At 51.5% G+C, this 12748-nt stretch overlaps 1 protein-coding gene across 2 annotated transcripts in view; it reads right to left on the reverse strand.

The window, feature by feature from the left end:
- Positions 1-9221, reverse strand: part of LOC105496287 (erythrocyte membrane protein band 4.1 like 1) — a 140539-nt gene extending 131318 nt beyond the window's left edge. For both annotated transcript variants that reach the window (XM_011766568.3, XM_011766566.2), the window contains exon 1: positions 9089-9221. The gene's annotated coding sequence lies outside the window, so the exon portion shown is untranslated. The remainder of the gene's footprint in view (positions 1-9088) is intronic.
- Positions 9222-12748: the final 3527 nt, after the last annotated feature.

A 12748-nucleotide genomic window follows, 5' to 3' on the forward strand; every position in this document is an offset into this window, starting at 1 on the left:
GTCTCAGTTGGGGTGGGTGGAGGCTGAGCAAGCTGACTGCAGCTGCCTAGATTCCTGAGTGACACTCTGAGATCAGCAGCCCTGCCTGGGAGGGAGTCTGGACTCCTGGGCTGCACTTGGGGTGAGAGCAGGTTTCCTATTCCTCCCTCTCTCCAGGCCGCCTCCCTCTGGCCCTCAGGCCAGCTACTTCTTTCTCTCTTCTGGTGGATGTACACCTCTGAACCTGGGTCTCCTGGTTCCAGTCTCTATCTCCCTCCCCACTTCTTCCAGAGTTCCACCCGTCACTGAGCCTGCAGCATATCCAAGCTCCCAAGCACCCTTCTGAGGAGACAAAAGTAATGCTCTTTGCAGATGATATGCTTCTTTAAGTGGAAGACTTGATTCAATGAAAAATTGAGGTGGCCAGTGACAAAACAATAACTAGGAAAAAAGGCGAGTACCTTCAGATGGGCCCTGTCACCACCCCTGGCACTGATGCAGTGTCTCTCCTACAGGTGGGCAGCTGCCTAGAACCAGATGGGCTCAGAGCCCTGGCGGGCCCCAAGGCTGATGCTATAGAAAGGCCAGTCCCGGAGGTGCTGGCAGAGTGCAGGCCTGGGAGGGAAGATTCCTGGATTAGAAGTCCTGCTCTGAGAGTCAAGAATTTGTTCTCCTAATTTGAGCAAATGCATGCCCCTCTGTGACCCCTAAATGCTCCTGCAGGCCCCATCACAGGCAGTATAGGAAAGACTCAAGAGTACCAGTGGGCTTCGGACAGATCTAGATTGAAATCCCAGCTGTGCCACTTGCTGGCTGAGGACTATGTAGGCCTTGGGCAAGTTATTTAGCCTCCTGTAATACGATGGGGATCATCATCTCTGCCTCGCTTGGTAGTTGTAAGGATTAAAAGACATAAGGCATGTAAAGTGCTTAGCACAGGGCCTGGCACACAGTAAGCCAATAAACATATAAGTCACCACAGTGAGCCTCTTATGAGGAAGACTCTAGACTTTCTAATTCTAGGTGGCCTCAAGCAAACCCAAAACCACCCACCTGAAGTGGGCCTGGAGACTATCTTTAGACCTCTAATCTGGAGACAAGGTGGGGAGAGGGAAGGGGAGAAAGCAGACAGAAGGAAGAGAGCAAACTGAGAAGAGGAGGGAGGAAAGGAAAGAAGAATCAAGGGGCCAAGGAGGGTCCTGGCTTCCCCAGTGTGGGGGGAAAGGAAGATGACTTGCCAGAAACTGCCAGGACAGTATAAGCCCTCTCTCTTTTCCAGAGCCTTCCCTAGACCCACTAAGGCAAGGCTTAGAGGGACAGGACCTGTGGAGAAATGCCACCCTGGCTGTCAATAGGGACACTGAAGCCTTGGGTTACATCTAGACTCCAGAGCCCCGCATGGTGGCCCTCCCACCAGAGTAGGCAGAGATAGCCATAGCCAGAATGATAACAGAACAACTCGCCCATTCAGCCTGCTCACTCAGAGCCCAGGGACCCCTTTCTTGGGGTTCTAATTCTGACTTAGCAGAACACTCTCCTGTTGCATCCTCACCTCCTGAACATGTGCAGAGCCCACTCCAGGCCTCTATCTGCCCTGAGCTCCTGCTTCTGGGCCTAAAGTTGCAACTAGGGAAAAAGCACTGTTCAGACTGAAGACAGGAGCCATAGATAAGGTGTTCCAATTGCCACTGACCAACTGTGTGACTTTGCGGGTGTCCCTTTTTCTCCCTGAGCATCAGTTTCCCTCCTCAGGCTAATGAGGGCAATGGCAAGGACCATCTCTAAGGTCCTCCCAACTCGGACAGAGGCGACACTTCATGGGACGCCTCTGAGCACAAACAGGCAAAGAGGACCTGTCTCAGGAGAAGAGCAGGCTGGGCTGGGCTCTGAGGAGAATGCAGTGGATATGGCAATGGCCAAGGGTTATTATGATGATGATTATTATAATTAAAAATCACAGCTACAAGCCCTTAAGCAATTTACAAAGAGCTTTCTCATTATCTCCTGGGATCGCAATTTGGTGAAGTAGGCAGGGCTAGATGATGATTATTCACATTTGATAGATGAGGAAAGTGAAGCAAGATTAGGTGACTTGTCTAAGCTCCTAAGTACAGAGAAGGGAGAGCTGGAAAGGAAGTAGTTATTGAGTGCCTACTGTGTACTACCTCATTAGGCATGCTCATATCTGTTATTTTGATCAAGTCTCACGACCATGACACTACTGTAGGTGCTACTGTCCTCATTTCTTTTTTTCTTTTTCTTTTTTTTTTTTTTTTTTTTTGAGACGGAGTCTCGCTCTGTCGCCCAGGATGGAGCGCAGTGACCGGATCTCGGCTCACTGCAAGCTCCGCCTCCCAGGTTTACGCCATTCTCCTGCCTCAGCCTCCTGAGTAGCTGGGACTACAGGTGCCCGCCACCTCGCCCGGCTAGTTTTTTTGTATTTTTTTTAGTAGAGACGGGGTTTCACCATGTTAGCCAGGATGGTCTCGATCTCCTGACCTCGTGATCCGCCCGTCTCGGCCTCCCAAAGTGCTGGGATTACAGGCTTGAGCCACCGCGCCCGGCCCTTTTTTTCTTTTTTTTGAGATGGAGTCTTGCTCTGTCGCCCAGGCTGGAGCGCAGTGGCATAATCTCGGCTCATTGCAGTGTCCACCTCCCAGGTTCAAGTGATTCTTCTGCCTCAGCCTCCTGAGTAGCTGGTATTACAGGTACCCGCCACCACGCCTGGCTAATTTTTGTATTTTTAGTAGAGACAGGGTTTCACCATGTTGGCCAGGTTGGTCTCGAACTCCTGACCTCAGGAATGATCCACCTCAGATCACTCAAATTTGAAATGCAAATCTGATTAGGTGATCCGCCCACCTTGGCCTCCCAAAGTGCTGGGATTACAGGCATGAGCCACCATGCCCAGCTTACTGTCCCTATTTCATAGAGGCTCCACTGCAAAGCCTAAATTTGGACATAGCCTTCTGGAACTAAAAGGTATGCACTCCTCCCCATCTTCCTGCATGTACCGGGTTGAACAGTGTCCCCTCCCCACCCAAATTTATGTCTACCTAAAACTTCATAATGTGACCATATTTGGAAATAGGGTCTTTGCAGATGCAATTACTCAAGTTCAAATGAAGTCATACTGGACTAGGGTGGGTTCTAAATCCCATATGACTGGTGTCCTTATAAGAGGAAATGAAACAGAGAGAAAGCCACGTGACGATAGAGGCAGATGCAGCTGCAAGCCAAGAAGTGCCAAAGATTGCTGGCAACCACCAGAAGCTACGAGAAAGGCAGGAAACAGATTGCCCCAGAGCCTCCAGAAGGAGCCAACCTTGCTGACACCTGGATTTCAGACTTCTAGCCTCCACAAGTGGGGGAGTAAATGTCTGTGCTTCAAAGGTATCTGGTTTGTGTGCCTCATGACAGCACCCCTAGGAAGTTAATATACTGTGCATCCTTTGAGTAGCAGACCTAGGATCCTCAAACTGTTTTTCAGATTCCCACTCATTAGGCAGCTTTAGAGGTTAAAGAGGACCCGGAGGCTCCTAATGAGAAGTCACTCTCACCTCTCCTGCACCTTCCAGGGCCAGGCTGTCCTGAAAACAGGCTGAAGACAGGCTTACAGAGGAAAAAGCTTCCTAGAACATCCTCTTCTAGATCTCTGTCCACCCCAGTGGGGCCTCTCATTGAGCTTGTTTAGCAGCCTCTGTGCCCAGGTCTCCAGGTCAACAGTCCTCCCCTTCCTCCCAGATCAACCATCCTCTGTCACCACCTGGAGAGCTGTGTTTTTGAAATGCAAATCTGATCCTTCTTGGTTGACTTACTCCTCTTCCCTAGCTCCCCGCCATCTGTAGGACTTGGTCAGGTTCTTTGGCCTAAGCTAGATCTGCCCCCAATCTTCCTCTCAGCTTTATCTCCAGCCATTCACTCCTCCACCCTCATCCCTGCCACTCACCACCTCCTATTCTAACTATGTGGAACTATTTGGGGTTCCCCTAAGAAGCCATTCTGCCTTTGCACATGCTATTCCAAACACCCAGATGGTAAAATCCAGCCCAAACACCATCTCTCTCCTCCAGGAAGCCTTTTCCTCCATAAGCAGCCACACCCTGGCAGCTTGTACACTGTCCTTGCAGTGGTATTGCATCTTTACATATCTGCTCCCACCCCCAGCCTGTGAATACTGCTGGATTCATTTCTGTTTTTGTAGGCCTAGGGCCCAATACAAAGGCCTTCAAGAATGTTGAGCTGAATTGTGGAGTAGCAATAATGGTCATAATAGTTGACATTTATCAAATGTTTCTTATGCAATCACATTATGCTAGGCATTCCAAGGATGTTATCTCATTTAATTCTCAAAACAATCCTATGAAACAGATACTAGTACTGGTCCTGTTTTACAAGTAAGGAAATGAGGAGATGGAATCACTTGCCTTAGTCCCCCCAGCTAGTACACGGCAAACCCCGAATGACTCCAGAGCCAGTGCTAGTAACCACTACCAAGTATGCCATCCATCCCAATACCTTCATTTCACAGAGGAGGACACGTGCCAAAAGGGGAAACTGATTGGCCCTCAGTCACATAACAAGGCATGGACCCAGATATTTGGATTCCTCTTCCAATATTTTTCCTCTTCTCATTCCAGTACAATCCTAATCCAGGAGGACACAGAACCCAACCTAGGCTGTGTCTCCTGAGGAGCTTCCACCTGCCTCCACTAGAGCAGAGCCCAGCATGGGCCTGGACCCACTGTGAGTGCTCAGATCTACGGCCACAAGATGGGAGATGCAGCAGTAAAAAAGACAGGTAAATCAACTTGAGAAAAGGCCTGCTTGGATTATAGATTGTCTGGGCTTGAAACGAAACTTTGGGTATCATATAGTGCTATCTGCCATTTTATAAATTAATTCAGTTTGATAAGCTTATTGAACACAAATCATAAGTCAGGCACTGTGTGGGACACTAAGAAGACTAGTAAGCAAGTTCCTGCCCACATGGCATTTACAGTCTAGTAAAGGGACACTCAAACAACAATTACAAATTCTCACAAGCCCTATGAGACACAGAGAGCTCTAACAATGTGTAACAGGGAAAACTCACTTGGCCTAGAGAGTGGGCAAAGGCCCCCTGAGAAAGTGACTACTGAGCTGAAATATGAAGAGTGGGAGTTAATCAAGATGAGAAGCAGGGGAAGAGTGTGCTAGACAAAGGGAATAGGATGTGCAAAATCCCAGAAGCAAAAGAGCTCATGGTGCCTAGATGAACTAAAAGGCCAAAGTAGCTGTTGTCCAAAGAAGTGGGCAGGAACTGGATGCTGAAGGGCCTCAGAGATCAAAGTAAGAACTGGAGAAACTGAGCAGATCAGGGAAACCCCTGGCTCAGAACCTGGTTCACAGCACACTGTCAAAGAGTCATTGGATTAGTCACTGAAGGAGACACTTGTCCAAGATCACAAGACCTGGGACTTGAAAGCAGAATTCCTACCTACCAGGTGGGGCCTGAGGGCTATTTCAGGCACCTATGTGAGGGTCAGGGGAGACTTTCCAAGTGTTTCAATTAATAGATGTTTCCAGCCAGGCGCAGTGGCTCATGCCTGTAATCCCAGCACTTTGGGAGGCCGAGCCGGGTGGATCACCTGAGGTCGGGAGTTCGACACCAACCCGACCAACATGGAGAAATCCCATCTCTACGAAAAATACAGAATTAGCCGGGTGTGGTGGCACATGCCTATAATCCCAGCCACTGCGGAGGCTGAGGCAGGAGAATTGCTTGAACCTGGGAGGCAGAGGTTCCGACGAGCCGAGATCGTGCCATTGCACTACAGCCTGGGCAACAAGAGTGAAACTCCGTCTCAAAAAAAAAAAAAATAGATGTTTCCTGGCTCCCTGTCTCCACCTCTCTTGAGCTTCAGAGTAAATAAGAATTACCTGTGTTTGTTAAAACATAGATTGCTGGGCCACACCTCCAGAATTATCAATTCCTAGGTCTGGCGTGAGAACCAAGAAATTGCATTTCTTTTTTTTTTTCTTTTTTTTTTTTTTTGAGATGGAGTCTTGCTCTGTCACCCAGGCTGGAGTGCAGTGACGCAATCTCGGCTCACTGCAACCTCTGCCTCCTGGGTTCAAGCGATTCTCCTGCCTCAGCCTCCCGAATAGCTGGGATTACAGGCATGCACCACCACGCCCGGCTAATTTTTCTATTTTTAGTAGAGATGGGGTTTCACCGTATTGGCCAGGCTGGTCTTGAACTCCTGACCTCAGGTGATCCATATGCCTCGCTTCCCAAAGTGCTGGGATTGCAGGTGTGAGCCACCATGCCCGGCCAAGAAATTGCATTTCTAACAAACTCCCAGGTGACCCTGCTGCTGTTGATGAGGTGAAAAAACCACAGCTCTAGACTAGAGTATACTGGTGGGGAGATGAGTAGTGAGGACGGTGGACAGGATCTCTGGGGACTAGAAGGGTAGATTCCTGAACCTGGGTAACAACGAGACAAACTCTAGCAATCTGAGAAAGGGAAGGGTCATCAAAGCCCCAAAATCTAGCCCACTAGCTGCCTAGCCAGGAAAACCAAGGCTTAGGGAGTTTAGTCTCTTTCACGTAAAGAAGCTTAATAAAAAGTGTTGGGTGAAGAGATAAACACATGAAGGGGTTGGCTACAGTCAAAAGAAGATCCCAGGCTGGGCGTAGCAGCTCATGCCTGTAATCCCAACACTTTGGGAGGCGGAGGCAGGCAGATCCCTTGAGGTCAGGAGTTTGAGACCAGCCTGACCAACATGGTGAAACCCTGTCTCTACTAAAAACACAAAAATTAGCCGGGCATGGTGGTGGGCGCCTATAATCCCAGCTACTCAGGAGGCTGAGGAAGAAGAATTGCTTGAACTCAGGAGAAGGAGGTTGAAGTGGGCCGAGATCATGCCATTGCACTTCAGCCTAGGCGACAAGAAAAAAAAATTAGCTGGGCATCGTGGCTCATGCCTGTAGTCTCAGCTATTAAGGAGACTGAGGCGGGAAAATCAGTTGAACCCAGGAGGCGGAGGCTGCAGTGTGCTAAGATTGTGACACTGCCTGCACTCCAGCCTGGGTGACAGAACAAGGCAAAAGATCTCTGGCCCAGACTCCAGGGCTCATGAACTCCAGGCCAGCTTTTCCCATGTCCTGGGATTCTGGGATTCAAGGAGGGGACAGCAAGCTCAGCTTTCCCCAGCCTCTGCTGCCTTTGGCAGGGAAACATTTTTAAGAATTGCAGAAATCGACTGCTGGCTTCCAGTCCTATCACCCATCCACCTTCCTCCCTTTTACACTCCCAGCTCCCTCCCTTTCCACTCTGAATCCTGTGTCCTGTATCCTGGCAAGCCAAGCAGCAAAGGGGGAGGTGACATTACCCGGAAGAACTGGAACTAATGGAAGAATTCTTGCATTTGGATATCCTTCTCTCTGAACAATTTCTTCCTCCTATAAGACTCTACTTTTCTCTACCCTTGTATCACAGTCAAAATCCGACCTACCTACATTTCACTACCTGTGTCTGAAACCCACAAAGCCGCAGACTAAATTCCCAAACTTCCTTTTCACACAGTTTTTCAAAAATAGCGTGGCCCTGGACAGAATGTTTCTGTCCTATTCCAGTTGGCAGCAAAATGCCACTTCTCTGCAAACCCACATGCACAGACTAATATACAAACAACTACACATACATAAAAACAAATATACCAGAACTTATAAAAACACACACACATATACATCATGAGATACACATTCACTGTTCACTATACACCCAAATGTACAAGAAGTACACAGGGAGGACACATGCACACAGACTATAGATCTAGAAATGCCTGCATGCACCAGTACTTGAAGAAAGGGGTACGGACATACCCAGAGACATCTCTTTCAAAGTAGAGAGGTCTCCTGAGGAGGGATTCCTTGGAGTGAGGAGCTAGCCCTTTAAGAGAGTGATTCTCCCTCCTAGTCCTTTCAGGGCACCTGAGCTTCTACCCACCTACCTTCCCACCCACCCAGAGCCCTGCACGGGTGAGACTGGGCGCACAAGCTAGGTCTGGTGGGGGACTAGGGGGAGGCCAGAGGGGACAGGTCCCCTGGCCACAACAGGAAATGAATCACTGAACCGGCTGGTCACCAGTCTGGAAACTGCTGTTGCTACCACCACCACCCCGCACCCGCACCCACACCCATATCCACACACGAGCGCGCGCCCACGCATACACATACACACACGCACACACGCACACGGGCTTCAAGCAGGACACGCCCTCCGCTCCAGCTCAGGTCAGAACGCGGGCTTCGCTGTTAGCCCAGTTACCCCGGCCCCCGGGGTGTGGCCGCCCACCTGCCAGCAGGGAGTCTCCGCCCGACGGGGAAGGGACACCCCCGCCGCCGCCACCCACCGCCCGGGCCAGGTGCCCAGCTCCCAGCGACGGCAGCGCCTGGACCGCCACCCCCACCCCTTCCTCCCGGCAGTGCGAAGACAAAGCCGCGCACACGCACACGGGGGCTACACGGGGCTACGCGGGCGCACACCCGCCCTCACACGCGCACACACGGGAGTCACACTGGCGCGCACACAGCGACACACACACACACACACACACCCGCCACAGGCTCCAGCCACAAGCGAAGCCACTGGCACACGCCCTCACCCAGAGGTGTACACACTGCTACACATTCGGACACACCCTCTCACAGACACATTCATCGACAGACACACGCAGACACACGCACCCTCACCCAGATACGCACGCACCACTCAGTCCAGACGCGCGAAGACACGCAAGACACACACCCTCACACACGCACACACAGATGCACACACGCACGCGCGCGCACACCCAGCAGCCGCTAGCACGGATCCACGGGCACACGCGCGCTCACACCTAACACACACCCAGAGACTGGAGCCCCGACACACAAACCCGCACCAGTCCCGACACGCACGAACCGAAGCCCGCGGCTCCCGGAGCCGGCCCGCCGGCCTGTCAGTGCCCGAAGATCGGGGATCGAGCCCGCCGCCCTTGGCGGCCACCCCACACGCACACGCGGGACCCGACGCGTCGGGGTCCCCGAGACGCGGAGGGGGACGGCGGGCACGGCTAACCTGGCGGCGGCGGCGCAGCTTCCGGGCGCTGTCTGGCTCGCGGTCCTGGAGTCCGGCGGGTGCCCCGGCGGGCTCCGAGGCGCGCTAGAGCTGCGCAGAAATGCCCCGCTCGCTCGCGCGCTCGCTCCTGCTCTCCCTCCCACGGCGCTCAGCCCCCTCCTCGCCCGCCCCCCACACCTCCTCTCCCTGCTCCGCCCCGCCCCGGCCGGCTCCCCCGAAGGAGGCGGCGGCGATCCCGGCCCCCGAAGCAGCAGCGGGCGGGCGAGCGAACGAGCAAGCAGCGGCGGCGAGCAGCCAACACCAGGGGAGCGCCGGAGCCGCCGGAGCTGTGGCCGCGCGCCGGTCCCGGGGAGGGCAGCAGAGGAAGGGGCTGAGCCTCGCGAACCCTCCCGGCGCTGGGGGCTCGCCGCCGGCTTCCCCACGTGGGCCCGGCGTGAACCTGAGCCGCGGCGGGGCTCAGAGGCCTGGCGAAGAAGAGAAGCAGACCCCACCCGGGGCCCCCACCTCCTCCCGGGTTCCCGCCAGCGCCGACCTCGGTTTTCACTGGCTTAGACTTCTCGGCTGTGTGCCCGGTGCCCCGGAGTAACCCCGCGGCCCCGCGCCCAGCTCGCCGACCTCGTCTACCTCCAACCGGGACCTGGCCCACGCCCACCCTCCTCCACGCCGCGCTCCCATTGTTCCCGCGGCCAGGGCTCGCGGAGGATCGCCCAGCGCGTTCTAGCCCCTCGCAGGTGGCAACCTCTGGACTCTCTGGGGGCTCTCCAAGGGCCGAGTCCCTGGCTCTGGGATCCCGATGCCCACTCTCCACAAGCCCAAACACCCCCAAAGTATGGGGCTTTTCTAAATTCGCGTTATAACCACCACAGCCCTTATAGGCACTCCTTTAGGTACTGCTTGGAGTACACACCGAGACTAGGAGAGAAGAGGAACTAACCCGTGTTCAGCGAGCCCAAGATAGCATCTGGAAGAAGATGAGGCAGGGATAAAGTGTCTGCCTTCTACAGATAAAGAGAGGAATTCCTGCCCTAAGGCTCCTGGGGCAGGGCCAGGCCCTCCAGAAGTGCCCGGAATAATGAGCCTGGGCCTTCTTTGTTAGATGCTAAAGGAAGAAACAGAAGGAAGAAGCAAATGTCACTCACTTGCCAGGGTTTTACTGGAAGTCAGGACATATGCAAAGGCCTCCTAAGTAGCTTTCACCTACTTGTCTCACTTACGTGGCAGCTGGGATTATCCCATTTTGCAGAACAGGAGCCTATCCTAGGTCTCCCCTCCAGGCAGCACAGAGCCAAGATGAAGCCCAACAATTCCGGTTCTTCACTGTGGTCCATGCCTCAAGTACAGGATACTAAGAGCAGGTGCAAAGTGAGCAACAGAGAACATAAGAAAGCAGGAAGGAAAGGCAGCGTTTGGGCCTCCAAGGACTTACACAAACTAAGGGAGGGCACCTAAGGGAACTGAGGCCCCAAAGCAGAACTGAACATGGCTTGTCCAGGAAGGAATATTATGATTAACAATAAGAACTGATAATAACTCACTTTTTAGGAACACTTACTGTATTTATTGTTCTAAGAGCTTTATTTGCATTAACTCATTTAATTCTCGCAATAACATTAGAGGTTATTCTTATTCCCACATTATGCATGCTGAAACAGAAACACAAAAGACATCCCATAGCTTCTAAAGTGTCAGAGCCAGGATCCAAACTTGGAAAGCTGACTCCCAAGCTTCCGGGTTTTTTGTTTGTTTGTTTGTTTGTTTTGTTTTTCTTTTTGAGACAGACTTTCACTCTGTCACCCAGACTGTAGTGCAGTGGTACAATCTTGGCTCACTACAAACTCCACCTCCTGGGTTCAAGTGATTCTCCTGCCTCAGCCTCCCGAGTAGCTGGGATTACAGGCGTATACCACCACATCCAGCTAATTTTTGTATTTTTAGTACAGACAGGGTTTCACCATGTTGGTCAGGCTGGTCTCAAACTCCTGGACTCAAGTGATCCGCCCACCTCGGCCTCCCAAAGTGCTGGGATTACAGGTGTGAGCCACTGTGCCCAGCCCCAAGCTTCCACTTTTAACAACCACAAAACAGAAGAAGCAGCCTTGAATGGGAGGCAAAGACATTTGAACTACTAGAGCACCCAACTCAGCAGGACTCTTCTTTTTTTTTTTTTTTTTTTTTTTTTTTGATGTCTTCTGTGTTCCTTGTAGGTACCTGGTACCCAGCACAATACCTAGGATATAGGTCTAATTTGTTAAATGACTGCACAACTGCCGTATGGGGCTGGAGAGCAGGGTGCCACATAGCGGACTCGGTTGCAAGCCTCTCTGTTCTGCTGGGGATTTTTATCAGTTAGTTTTAGATGAAGCAGAGGAAGGTATGAAACATTGATCAAATCTACTGTTGTCATGAGGTTGGGAGGGAAAGTGAACACTCCGGAAACCAGAATCAGTTTCTTAAAGCTCTCAGCAGCCTTGGAGGCCAAGCTGGAACTCTCAAGATGACATGCCTCAAAGTAAGTATAAACTCCTGCACTTAGGTCCAAACCAGAGCAGTCCCACAGAACTTTCCATGATGATGGAAATATCCTGAATCTTTGCTATCTGATATGGTGGCTACTAGCCCTCTGTGGCTATTGAGCACTTGAAGTGTGGTTAGTCCAACTGAGGAAATGCAAAATAATAATTTTATTTAAGTAATTTAAATTTGAAAGGCCACAATGGCTGCCATATTGGACAGTGCCCTTTCAAATGAGCAAGTGCCCCAAATACAGTGTAGAAAGAATCTAGATCAAGAGTAGTTACAGTGAAAGTGATTTAAAGGTTTTAGTTGACCTCAAGCTCAACGATGCAATGTGCTGCCAAAAAGAAAGAAAAGAAGGGAGAAAAGGAGTAAGGAAGAGAGAAAGGGAGGGAGGGAGGAGGGAACAAAGAGAAGAAAGAAAGAGAAAGGGAAGAAAGGAAGGAGAAGAAAGTGAATATGAATATTGTATCAACGGAAACCAGAGTTGAGGCCGGGCATAGTGGCTCATGCCCATAATCCCAGCACTTTGGAAGGCCGAGGTGGGCAGATCATGAGATCAGGAGCTCGAGACCAGCCTGGCCAACATGGTGAAACCCTGTCTCTACTAAAGATACAAAAAAAAAAAAAAAAAAATTAGCCGAGTGTGGTGGCACGTGCCTGTAATCACGGCTATTCAGGAGGCTGAGGCAGGAGAATTGCTTGAACCCGGGAGGTGGAGGTTGCAGTGAGCCAAGATCGCGCCATTGCCGTGCCATTGCATTCCAGCCTGGGCAACAGGGTGAGACTCCGTCTCAAAAAAAAAAAAAAAAAAAACAATATTAGCCAGGCATGGTGGCACACTCCTGTAATCCCAGCTACTTGGGAGGGAGGAGAATCCCTTGACTCTGGGAGGCGGAGGTTGCAGTGAGCCGAAATCACACCACTGCACTCCAGCATGAGTGACAACAGTGGGACCCCGTCTCAAAAAAACAAAAAAAAAAAAAGAAAAAAGAAAAAAAGAAACCAGAGTTGGGCGAGCTCTGTCCTAGATGGATCACAGCTGGACCACCGAGCTCATTTGTGAGCCCCATATTCTCAGGAGGACTGGAGCATGTCTACAGGAGACCGGAACATAGAGGACCTGGATGCCATGCTCTATGATGA

The sequence above is a fragment of the Macaca nemestrina genome, chromosome 15 (assembly GCF_043159975.1).
Source record: "Macaca nemestrina isolate mMacNem1 chromosome 15, mMacNem.hap1, whole genome shotgun sequence".
Lineage (NCBI taxonomy): Eukaryota > Metazoa > Chordata > Mammalia > Primates > Cercopithecidae > Macaca > Macaca nemestrina.